Here is a 12153-nt window from a genome sequence, read left to right as displayed (position 1 = left end):
ATGGCCATTCCACCCGTAGAGGTAAGCCACTTTCTATAGTACTAAGTTCTATAATAAAAGTGATGTTTTGATTTTTGTTTGTCTTATGCTATATAATATTTCTCAATTTGATTTATGATGTTGGCAAAGATACAACATTGCACTTCTTATTGGGCCCTAGCCATTGTGTTGTAAAAAGAAGGAATATATCATAAAGTAGTAAAATCTCCAACCCTTGGGTTGTAGGATTATTTAAAACAGTGTCTCAAAATAATATCTCCTAAACCTTTCTAAAGACAATGTTTTGCATGCTGTAAATACTAATTCTGTTATCTATTTAGTTGGTAAATATATTTAAGGGCACAAAAATATTGTTATTATTATTACTATATTTGCATTATAGTGACTGCAGAAGAGCTTTCATTTTTAAAGTCATCAATTGAAGATATACTTTGTTCTTTCAATTCAAAGATTCATATTTTTAGATTGACATTTCTGAACTCAAGATGGCATGCCCTAGTTTAATTTTCAGCATTATTCCTTGTTTCTTAGTACTATTAAGATGACATGTTCTTACTCAATAGAGTCTTAAATTTGACAAAATATGGCATATTGACTTTCTTCATCTGTTTTGGACCTGAACTTTGAAAAGAGTGGCAATTGTTAAAACCTTTTTTTAAAAATCCATACCTCTGTTGAAATAAGCCATTTCAAATGTGATTTGTTCAAATAAAATAAAAAGAAAATGCCAATAAAATCTTACTTCTCTCCTTTGAGATTTCATTTTGAAGAGATAGCCAAATATCTGAGAGTCAGTGATGTCTCTAAAATGTGTATGGATGTCCTGAAGCTTAGGAGTAATCTGGGGTAGTCAGAGTTTGGGGATGCCTAGAAATGTCACATGGTACAAGAATATTCAGGTTTTTTTAGGCAATTTGTAGTTAATGGCTTGCTGCCGGAAGAAGCGGTAAGACGTGGGTGTGAACAGTCTTAGGGAAAGGCTTCTGTCTCCTGTCACCCCCGACTCATGTTTCATTCCTGGCTATATTTCTTCACTACATAGAAGGCGACCAGTTAACTAAAAAGATCTCATTCTTCATAAAAGCGTTGAGAACAGCCACAGAAGAATAAAGTTCCTCCAATCCCTCTGAGAAGATTAAGAGTAGGAGGTATGATATTGTTCATACATGACCTTCACCCTAGACAGGTAGTATCAAAGGAAATAGGACACTTCTGTTGGAACTTGGAACAAGAAAATGAGACACTTCTGCGGGGTCTCCTGCTTTGTGCAATTGACTTTACATAGTTTTGATCTTGCATCCTAATGTATATTAAAGACAATTCTCTCCTTTGCATTGTCTATTGGGCTCTTTTCCATCAATCACAGTAACAGTTTGTAATTAGAAATTAAACTAGGTCCTTCATTTAGTAAAAAATAGGGCAGTTGCTTCTTAGGAATAATTTTTTTAAGAAGCATTTAAGAAAGAATATAGATCCCTGGAAAATATTTCACTGTGGCTTTATTTTCCTTCTTCTCTGTATTGAATTAGCAATAAAGTGGAGAATAACTGGTGCCCAACTACCTTTAGCAAACTTATCGTGACTTCATACCACATGCATAAATTGAGATGCAACTTTCTTCAGAAGCATTGAGAGATGAGATAAATCAATAAATTGTATATGGTGGAACCCAGTTTCACTGCAACTCTTCAGAATGTCAGTCACACTTCCACAAATCCACAGTAAGTGTGTTAACTCCAGTGCTGAAAATTCTGATACGTCAGTTACTAGGTATGAATTTGTCTCCTGGTTCAAAACAATGTATCAAAAAAAAACTTTTATAAAAACACAGCTATTGGGGGCAGAGCAAAGATGGCAGTGTGAGTAGAGCAGTGGATATCTCCACCCAAAACCATATATGTTTTTGAAAATACAACAAATACAACTGTTCCTAAAAGAGAGACCAGAAGACACAGGACAACAGCCAAATTACATCTACACCTGTGAGAACCCAGCACCTCGTGAAGAGAGTAAGATACAAGCCCCAGCCCGGCAGGACCCGAGCACACCTAACCCCAGCTCCCGGTGGGAGAAGAAGAGTCAGAGCCAGAGGGGAGAGGGAGCCCAGGACTGCTAAATAGCCAGCTGCAGCCATCTGCACCAGAGCACAGACACACAGTGCATGTGTGAGGTGCTGGAAACTAGGGAAACAGGACAGTAAGACCTGTGAGTGGGTCCCCACAGCTGGCGCCCCTGGAACAAAGAAAAGCGAGTGCTTTTTGAAAGTCTTAAAGGGACAGGGAGCCCAGCAGCAGGGAATCCTGGGGAAATCCAGGAGCCCTAACCCTCTGGGCAGCAGTGCAGCTTGGAGGCCCCTCACAGAGATAAACAGCCTTCTGGAAGTTTCCACTCCGACGTGGCTCCACCATATCGGAGCAGCAGCCCAAGGCAGGTCACACTCACAGCAACTGTGGAGCTAAACTCCATAGCGGCTGGGCAAGAATCAGAAGCCCCGTTTGTGCACAGTGGCCCAGCACAAGCCACTAGAGGTTGCTGTTCTCCCAGGAGAGGAAGGCCACAAACTAGCAAAAAGGGACAGTCACCTAGCCGTCACAGGCTCCAGCTCCGCAAACTATCTCTATTGCCATGAAAAGGCAGAATTTGATACAGACAAAAACTACAGAGTCAACCCCTGAGAAGGAGACAGACCTAACCAATCTGCCTGAAAAAGAATTCAAAATAAAGGTCATAACCATGCTGACGGACCTGCAGAGAAATATACAAGAGCTCAGGGATGATGTCCGAAGGGAGATTACAGAAATGAAACAATCTCTGGAAGGATTTACAAGCAGAATGGATAAGATGCAAGAGGCCATTGATGGAATAGAAACCAGAGAACAGGAACACATAGAAGGAGACGGACCTAACCAGTCTTCCTGAAAAAGAATTCAAAATAAAAATCATAAACATACTGACAGAGATGCAGAGAAATATACAAGAGCTAAGGGATGAAGTCCAGAGGGAGAGTACAGACATCCGGAGAGATTACAGAAATGAAAAAAGCTCTGGAAGGATTTATAAGCAGAATGGATAAGATGCAAGAGGCCATTGACAGAATAGAAACCAGAGAACAGGAATGCATAGAAGCTGACACAGAAGAAGAAAGGGGGTATTATGATTAGCATGTATAATAGAGGGGGTGGGGGATAGGGGAGGTCTGTGCAACACAGAGAAGTCAAGTAGTGATTCTACAACATCTTACTATGCTGATGGACAGTGACTGTAATGGGGTTTGTAGGGGGGACTTGGTGAAGGGGGAAGCCTAGTAAACATAATGTTCTTCATGTGATTGTAGATTAATGATAACAACAACAACAACAAAATCCCAGCTATTATTTTCTAAAAACTAGGTGACCATTTACGTGCTTTTCAAGTTAAAATACCCAGGGTTATTTAACCTAAGGTAAAAAAGAAATAATTTGAGGACTGTAATATGTTAGAAGTAGATGGCCAATTACTTGTTTCCAAGCATTAAATTACTTTTAAAATGTCAATATAGCTATAATATCATTAAGAACTTTTAAAATTTTTACAAGAAAAATGCGCTGTTCATGTTACATTATTAAGCCTGAACTTCTATGGGGTTTTTCATATGTAGGTAAATTCACTTCTTCATATATGAAACTATGGAAATAAAAAAGGCGATCAATTTCCTTTATGGGTGAAACTTAAACATGCTGCTTGTGGATAATCATTTTTAAAAAGGTAGATAACAGATCTCCTTGGCAATGACCATCACACAGCATATTATTTATCCCTCCTAAAAGCCATGAACATGCAAGATTATTAGGTTTTGTGTTAGGAAATTCATTTAACCATAAAAACATCACTTGCAAAAAAAAAAGTGAAACCTCTTTCTGTGAAGTACAGGATTAACTTTTCCCTCTACTTTCTTCTCTCTTCTCCCCTTACTCTTCAGGGTAAAATTTTATTTAATATTTCTCAATAAATAAAGATCAGTATATATACAGAGTGAGATACTCCGACATATCTTCAAATCTGAGGTTGATCTTTGTTATCACCATTGTATTTTTTTTTTTTTTAGGTAAAAGAACATCAGTGATATTCAGTGATGTCCTATTTCTGAAACTTCCTGGTAAAGAAGTGTAGCTTCCACATCCTCAATAGTTTTGAAATTTCTTGTCTCCTGCACTCTAATTTCACCCTCCGGAAATGTGTGAAGTATATATATAGTACTATGTAAAAATATGTCCTATGAAAGTATGCATGTGAACTTTTGCCCTTTCTCAATCATGATTTTGAAATCAATAGTCATATTCAAATATCTTTCCCTTCATAGTTACATATTTATAATAAACTACTATTAATATTCAACCCTTCCAAATACACTCATGAGTTCTAAAACTTCAAATGTTGAAGTGCACTTACTTTGACTGGAACTTCTGATATTGTTGTTTTATATTCTAATGGTAGATGATCCATGTAAGAAAAACTGTTTTAAGACATGGAACAAGAAATGAAATTTTAGCTTAACTGATATTCACAAGCAACAAATTCTTAGAATTTGAGATTTTAACCTTTATGATTACACTACATTCAAACAACAGTGAAAGCTCACAGCATGTACCAATTTATAATTTTGTTGAGAGTACATTTGAATGGCTGCTGTCACAGAGTTATCCAAAAGTACATCGTTTAGCAGGTATCCAAAAGTAATTCACTGAAGTTTCTACATTCACTTCTCCATGTGGAATCCCTGTTTCTCTACCTGTTGTGATACTACAGCAACGGGGACCACACAGAGTCTTGTCTCTCTTGGGTCCTCTAGAAAGGAAAGAAACCTGCTGGCATACAAAAATCTTAAGAACATTCATTGACCTCTTGGCATCATGGATATAGGAAAAGCAAAGAACATACATTTTTTATATTTTAAAACGTTCTTCTCCATTATCAAGTTTTCAAAACAATGGACATCAAATTAATACTTGCTCAGTTCTATTAGACAAAAGATTGGACAGGGCATAAAATATGCAAAGAAGTGAAAAGCTAACCTTTTCAAACAATAAGGCTTCTCTCACTTACCAACTTAACATTTCCCTGTATGGCCCCGGAAGATGACTGGTTAGCCAGAGACGGGTAAGATTCCTCAAGGGAGGAACAACCTAAGACAGGCACAGTCACAGGGGGGGCATCAGGTGAGAAAATGGGGATCAACAGAGGTGAGGCTTAGAACCTCACCCCCCCTGTTTTGAGAGAAGTCTTCTGCATCTGTGGATGTTTTGTTGCCCTTGTCTAGCTTGGATTAATACTCAGTCTATAGGCACAGACCTGATCATCTACATTTGCCCTCTTACAGCACTAAATTATGTTTTCTACCTTTATCTTGCATCTACCTACCACTTCAGCATTTCATTAAAAAAAAAGGGAGAAATGTGGGATTCACATATAAATCGAGTATAAAAATCAAATGAATATTCATATTTGAACTGACTGTTCATAGTTCATAACGCATGATCAAAACCAAAAGCCTCTGTGATAACTGCCCTTGTACTGTTCACCATGTAACTTATTCACTATGTAAGAATTTGTTCTCCATGTAAGAAATTGTTCGTTATGCTTCAGAAGATTGGAGACTGACGAAAATTAGGCTTGGGGTGGATTAATGATTGTGCATTGAGCATTGACCCCCCCTATACAGAATTTTATTGTGGTTAACAACCATTTGATCAATAAATATAAGAGATGCCCTCACAAAAAAAAAAGTACACACTTCCAATTGTAAAATAAATAAGTAACCGGGATGTAATGTATAGCATAAGGAATATAGTCAGAATATTGTAACAACTTGGTATGGTGATAGCTGGTACCTAGAATTATCATGTATATAAATGTTTAATCACTGTGTTGTACACCTGAAATAATGTAATACTGTGTGTCAACTACCCTTCAATAAAAAAATTAAAAATAAAAAAGAAATTAAAAAAAAGAAATGCCAAAAAGAAAAAAATTGGAGTTGTTTTCTCTCAGGGTCCAAACAGCAGTTTCTCTGTCTCCTCTTCCTTCCTGTGAGGCACTTAGCATACTATTAAATACAGCAGAGGCCAAATAGCTCCATTAATGTTCTAGAGTGCACCTGGGAATTCCTGGCTTTTTCTATCATAGCAGAGTAATCCTATTTAAAAATGTGTAAAAGGTAATACTGTTTTCTACAAGGAAAAAAGGTAACCTGTGAACACATTTCAAAAATATTCCATTAATCATTTGTTTCAATTCTTGTCTCTTTTTTTCTTTTCTCTGTCAGTTATTGGATTATTCAAGTATTGTAATATTCCATTTTACCTTATCTATTGGCTTAATCACTTCTCTTCCTATTAGTTGATTTCTCTAAGATTTCTAATTTATCCTACTCTATTTTCAAAAGGTATAATACACTTTCGTGCAAAATCCTCAAAACAGTATACTCCTAATTTCCCCATCCATATGCCCATGCATCCTTTGTGCTATTATTTTAGATTTTCAGATTTACTTATGTTGTAGACTCCAAAATACATTACTATTGTTTTTACTTTAATAACATTTATTATTTTATAAAAAATACTTATACATGTGCCATCTTCACACTCTTTATTCCTTGTATAGATCTCAGTTTTCTTTCGTGTGTGTGTGTGTGTGTGTGTGTGTGTGTGTGTGTGTGTTTGTGTTTTTATATTGTGTATTATAGAACATATTGAAGAATCTCCTTTTACATTTCTTATGAAAATTTTGTTGTGGTGAATCTTTTCAACTCTGTCTCTATGATGATATCATTGATTTGCATTGATTTTCATGTTTTTTTTTAAATATAATGATGTTTCTCTTGATATAAAGATATTTTCTTGATATAAAATTCTATGTTGTTTTTCTTTCAGCATTTTAAGAATCATTTCATTGTCTTCTGAGATACCTGAATTCTGATGAGGAGTCAATGGTAACTTTTATCTTTATTCCCTCATGCAATGTATCCTTTTCTTTTTCTGCCGGCTATTAAGATTTGCTCATTAATTTTGGTTTGCACAGATTGCTCTGTGCCATGCTTTGGCATGGTTTTCTTTGTATTTACTCTCCTTGGATATTGGTGAGACTCTTTGATCTATGGTATGAAGTACTACTTTTCACCAAATCTGGATATATTACTTATTACATTGAATATATGATTCATACTCACTCCATTCCCTTCTGGGCTCCAATCAATAAGGTTTCATAGACTGCTCAGTCCCTGTTCATTTACTTTCAGCCTTCTTTCTCTTTGTGCTTCAGTTTAAAGAGTTTCTATTGCTATGGTTTTAAGTTCAATGACTTTTTCTCTGCAGTGCTTATTTTGTGTATAAGCCCATTAATATAAAATAATTTACCGTTTAATTTTTATATATGCAGGTTGGTTCTTTTTGAATATTTCAATTTTTTTCTTCACTATGTCAATGTTTCTCTTTAGGTGTCTAAATATATTTATAATAGCTCCTCCAACATGGTTTTCTGCAAATTTGGTCATTTCTAACATTTTTACATATGTTTCTATTAAAAGGTTTTTCTTGGTTGCAGGTATTTTTTTTTTACTTCTTTATATTATCTATTAATTGTGGTTTTGATGATTTTGGTGGTGGACATTGTATTCATGGTTTTGATTCTTTGTTTCCTGTTTTATCTTTTAAAGATACTGAGATTTACTCGGGATGGCAGTTAATTTTCTTCTAGATTAACTTAATTCTTCTGAGGCTGTCTTCTTCTTTTTTAAATTTTTTATTAAGGTATTATTGATGTACACTCTTATGAAGGTTTCACATGAAAAAACAATGTGGTTACTACACGCACCCATACCATCATGTCCAAACCCATACCCGAATGTAGTCACCATCCATCAGTGTAGCAAAACACCACAGATTCACTACTTGCCCTCTCTGTGCCACACTATCTTCCCCACGATCCCCCACACTACATACACCAAACACAATACACCACAATCCCCTTCTCCCTCCCTCCCCAGCCACCCTCCCACACGCCTCCCCTCTGGCAACCACTAGTTCCCTCTTGGAGTCTCTGAGTCTACTGTTATTTTATTCCTTCAGTTTTGCTTCGTTGTTATACTCCACAAATGAGGGAAATTATTTGGCATTTGTCCTTTTCCACCTGGCTTATTTCACTGAGCATAATGTCCTCCAGCTCCATCCATGTTGTTGCAAATGCTAGGATTCATTTCTTTCTTATGGCTGAATAGTATTCCATTGTGTATATGTACCACATCTTCTTCATCCTTTCATCTACTGATGGACACTTAGGTTGCTTCCATTTCTTGGTTATTTTAAATAGTGCCGTGAAAAACATAGGGGTACATATGTCTTTTTGAATCTGAGAAGTTGTATTCTTTGGGTATATTCCAAGGAGTGGGGTTCCTGGGTCAAATGGTATTTCTATTTATACTTTTTTGAGGAATCTCCATATTGCTTTCAACAATGGTTGAACTAGCTTACATTCCCACCAGCAATGCAGGAGGGTTCCCCTTTCTCCACATCTTCACCAGCATTTGTTGTTCTTAGTCTTTTCTATGCTGGCCATCCTTACTGGTGTGAGGTGATATCTCATTGTGGTTTTAATTTGCATTTCCCTGACAATTAGTGATGTGGAGCATCTTTTCATGTGTCTGATGGCCACCCGAATTTCTTCTTTGGAGATCTGTCTCTTCATATCCTCTGCCCATTTGTTAATTGGGCTATTTGCTTTTTGGGTGTTGAGACGTGTAAGTTCTTTATTTATTTTGGGTGTTAACCCCTTGTCAGGTACGTCATTTACAAATATACTCTCCCATACTGTAGGATGCATTTTTGTTATATTGATGGTGTCCTTTGCTGTACAGAAAGTTTTTAGTTTGATGTAGTCCCACAAGTTCATTTTTGCTTTTGTTTCCCTTCCTCAAGAAGATGCATTCAGGAAGAAGATGCTCATGTTTATAAACAGGAGATTTTTGCCTACATTGTCCTCTAAGAGTTTTATGGTTTCATGACTTAAATTCAGCTCTTTGATCCTTTTCGAGTTTACTTTTATGTATGGGGTTAGACAGTAGTCAAGTTTCATTCTCTTGCATGTAGCTGTCCAGTTTTGCAAACACCAACTGTTGAAGAGGTTGTCATTTCCCCATTGTAAGACCATGGCTCCTTTATCATATATTAATTAAACATATTTGGTTGGGTTTATATCAGGGCTCTCTAGTTTGTTCCATTGGTCTATGGGTCTGTTCTTGTGCCAGTACCAAATTGTCTTGATTATTGTGGCTTTGTACTAGAGCTTGAAGTTGTGGAGCATAATCCCCCAGCTTTATTCTTCCTTCTCAGGATTGCTTTGGCTACTAGGAGTCTTTTTGTGGTTCTATATGAATTTTAGAACGATTTGTTCTAGTTCACTGAAGAATGTTGTTGGTATCTTAATAGGAATTTCTCTACTTCGTTGAAAAATGCTGTTTGTAAATTGATAGAAATTGCACTGAATCTGTAGATTGCTTTAGGCAGGATGGTCATTTTGACAATATTAATTCTTCCTATACATGAGCATGGGAGGTGTTTCAATTTATTGTATATTCTTTAATTTCTGTCGTAAGTGTCTTGTAGTTTTCAGGGTATAGGTCTTTCACTTCCTTGGTTAGGTTTATTCCTAGGTATTTTATTCTTTTTGATGCAACTGTGAAAAGAATTGTTTTCCTGATTTCTCTCTCTGGTAGTTCATTGTTAGTGTATAGGAATGCCACAGATTTCTGTGTATTAAATTTGTATGCTGTAACTTTGCTGAATTCAGATATTAGATCTAGTAAGTTTGGAGTGAAATCTTTAGGTTTTTTAATGTACAATAGAATGTCATCTGTAAACAGGAACAGTTTAACTTGTTACCAATCTGGATGCCTTTTATTTCTTTGTGTTGTCTGATTGCCATGGCTAGGACCTCCAGTACTATGTTGAATAGAAGTGGGGAGAGTGAACATGCTTGTCTTGTTCACGATCTTAAAGGAAAAGTTTTCAGCTTCTCACTGTTAAGTATAATGTTGGTTGTAGGTTTGTCATATATGGCCTTTATTATGTTGAGATACTTGTCCTTTATACCCATTTTGTTGAGAGTTTTTATCATGAATGGATGTTGAATTTTGTAAAATGCTTTTTCAGCATCTATGGAGATGATCATGTGGTTTTTGTCCTTCTTTTTGTTGATGTGGTGTATGATGTTGACAGATTTTTGAATGTTATACCATCCTTGCATCCCTGTAATAAATCCTACTTGATAATGATGGATGATCTTTTTGATGTATTTTTGAATTTGGTTTGCTAGTATTTTATTGAGTATTTTTGCATCTATGTTCATCAGGGATATTGGTCTGTAATTTTATTTTTTTTGTGGTGTCTTTGCCTGGTTTTGGTATTGGAATGATGGTGGCCTCATAGAATGAGTTTGGAAGTATTCCCTCTTCTTATCATTGGAAAACTTTAAGGAGGTTGTTTATTAGATATTCACTGAATGTTTGATCAAATTCAGCAGTGAGGCCATCTGGTCCAGAGGTTTTTTCTTAGGTAAGTTTTTGATTACCAGTTCAATTTCATTGCTGGTAATTGGTCTGTTCAGATTTTCTGTTTCTTCTTGAGTCAGCCTTGGAAGGTTGTATTTTTCTTGAAAGCTGTCCATTTCTTCTAGGTTATCCAGGTTGTTAGCATATAATTTTTCATAGTATTCTCTAATAATGCTTTGTATTTCTGTGGTGTCCATAGTGATTTTTCCTTTCTCATTTCTGATTCTGTTTATGTAAGTAGACTCTCTTTATCTCTTGATAAGTCTGGCTAAGGGTTTATCTATTTTGCTTATTTTTTTGAAGAACCAGCTCTTGCTTCCATTGATTCTTTCTATTATTTTATTGTTCTAGATTTTATTTATTTCTGCTCTTCTTTGTATGTCTGTCCTTTGCTCACTTTGGGCCTCCTTTGTTCTTCTTTTTCTAGTTTCGCTAATTGTGAGTTTAGAGTGTTCATATGGGATTGTTCTTCTTTCCTGAGGTAGGCCTGTATTGCAACATACTTTCCCCTTAGCATGGCTTTTGCTGCTTCCCACAGATTTTGCAGTGTTGAATTATTGTTGTCATTTGTCTCCATATATTGCTTGATCTCTGTTTTTATCTGGTCATTGATCCATTGGTTATTTAGGACATGTTATGAAACCTCCATGTGTTTGTGAAATTTTTCATTTTCTTCCCCCAATTTATTTCTAGTTTCATACCTCTGTCATCTGAGAAACTAGTTGGTACAATTTCAATCTTTTTTTATCTACTAAGGCTTTTTTTGTGGCCTTGTGTATGATCTATTCTTGAAAATGTTCCATGTGCACTTGAGAAGAATTTGTATTCTTCTGCTTTTGGGTCTAGAGTTCTGTAGATGTCTGTTAGGTCTATCTGTCCTAATGTGTTTTTCAGTGCCTCTGTGTCCTTACTTATTTTCTTTCTGGTAGATCTGCCCTTCAGAGTGAGTGGAGTGTCGAAGTCTCCTAGAATGAATGCATTGCATTCTATTTTCCCTTTTAATTCTGTTAGTATTTGTTTCACATATGTAGGTGCCTCTGTGTTGGGCACATAGATATTTATAACAGTTACATCTTTTTGTTGGATTGACCCTTTTATCATTATGTAATGTCCTTCTTTGTCTCTTGCTTCTTTCTTTGTTTTAAAGTCTATTTTGTCTGATACAAGTACTGCAACTCCTACTTTTTCTCCCTATTAGTTGCATGAAATACCTTTTCTCTATCCCTTCCCTTTTGGTCTTTGTATGTCTTTGGGTTTCAAGTGAGTCTCTTGTAGGCAGCATATAGATGGGTCTGGTTTTTTAATCCATTCAGTGACTCTATGTCTTTTGATTGGTGCATTAAGTCCATTTACATTTTGGGTGATTATCAAAAGATATGTACTTATTGCCATTGTAGGCTTTAGATTCGTGGTTACCAAAGGTTCAAGGTTAACTTCCTTACTCTCTAAGAGTCTAACTTAACTTACTTAATATGCTATTGCAAACACAATCTAAAGGTTCTTTTATTTTTCTCCTCCTTCCTCTTCTTCCTCCACTCTTTATATATTAGGTATCATTTTCTGTACTCTTTATC

Source organism: Manis javanica, chromosome 9 (genome assembly GCF_040802235.1).
Source record: "Manis javanica isolate MJ-LG chromosome 9, MJ_LKY, whole genome shotgun sequence".
In the NCBI taxonomy this organism is placed as follows: domain Eukaryota; kingdom Metazoa; phylum Chordata; class Mammalia; order Pholidota; family Manidae; genus Manis; species Manis javanica.
This window is presented reverse-complemented; position numbering follows the sequence as displayed.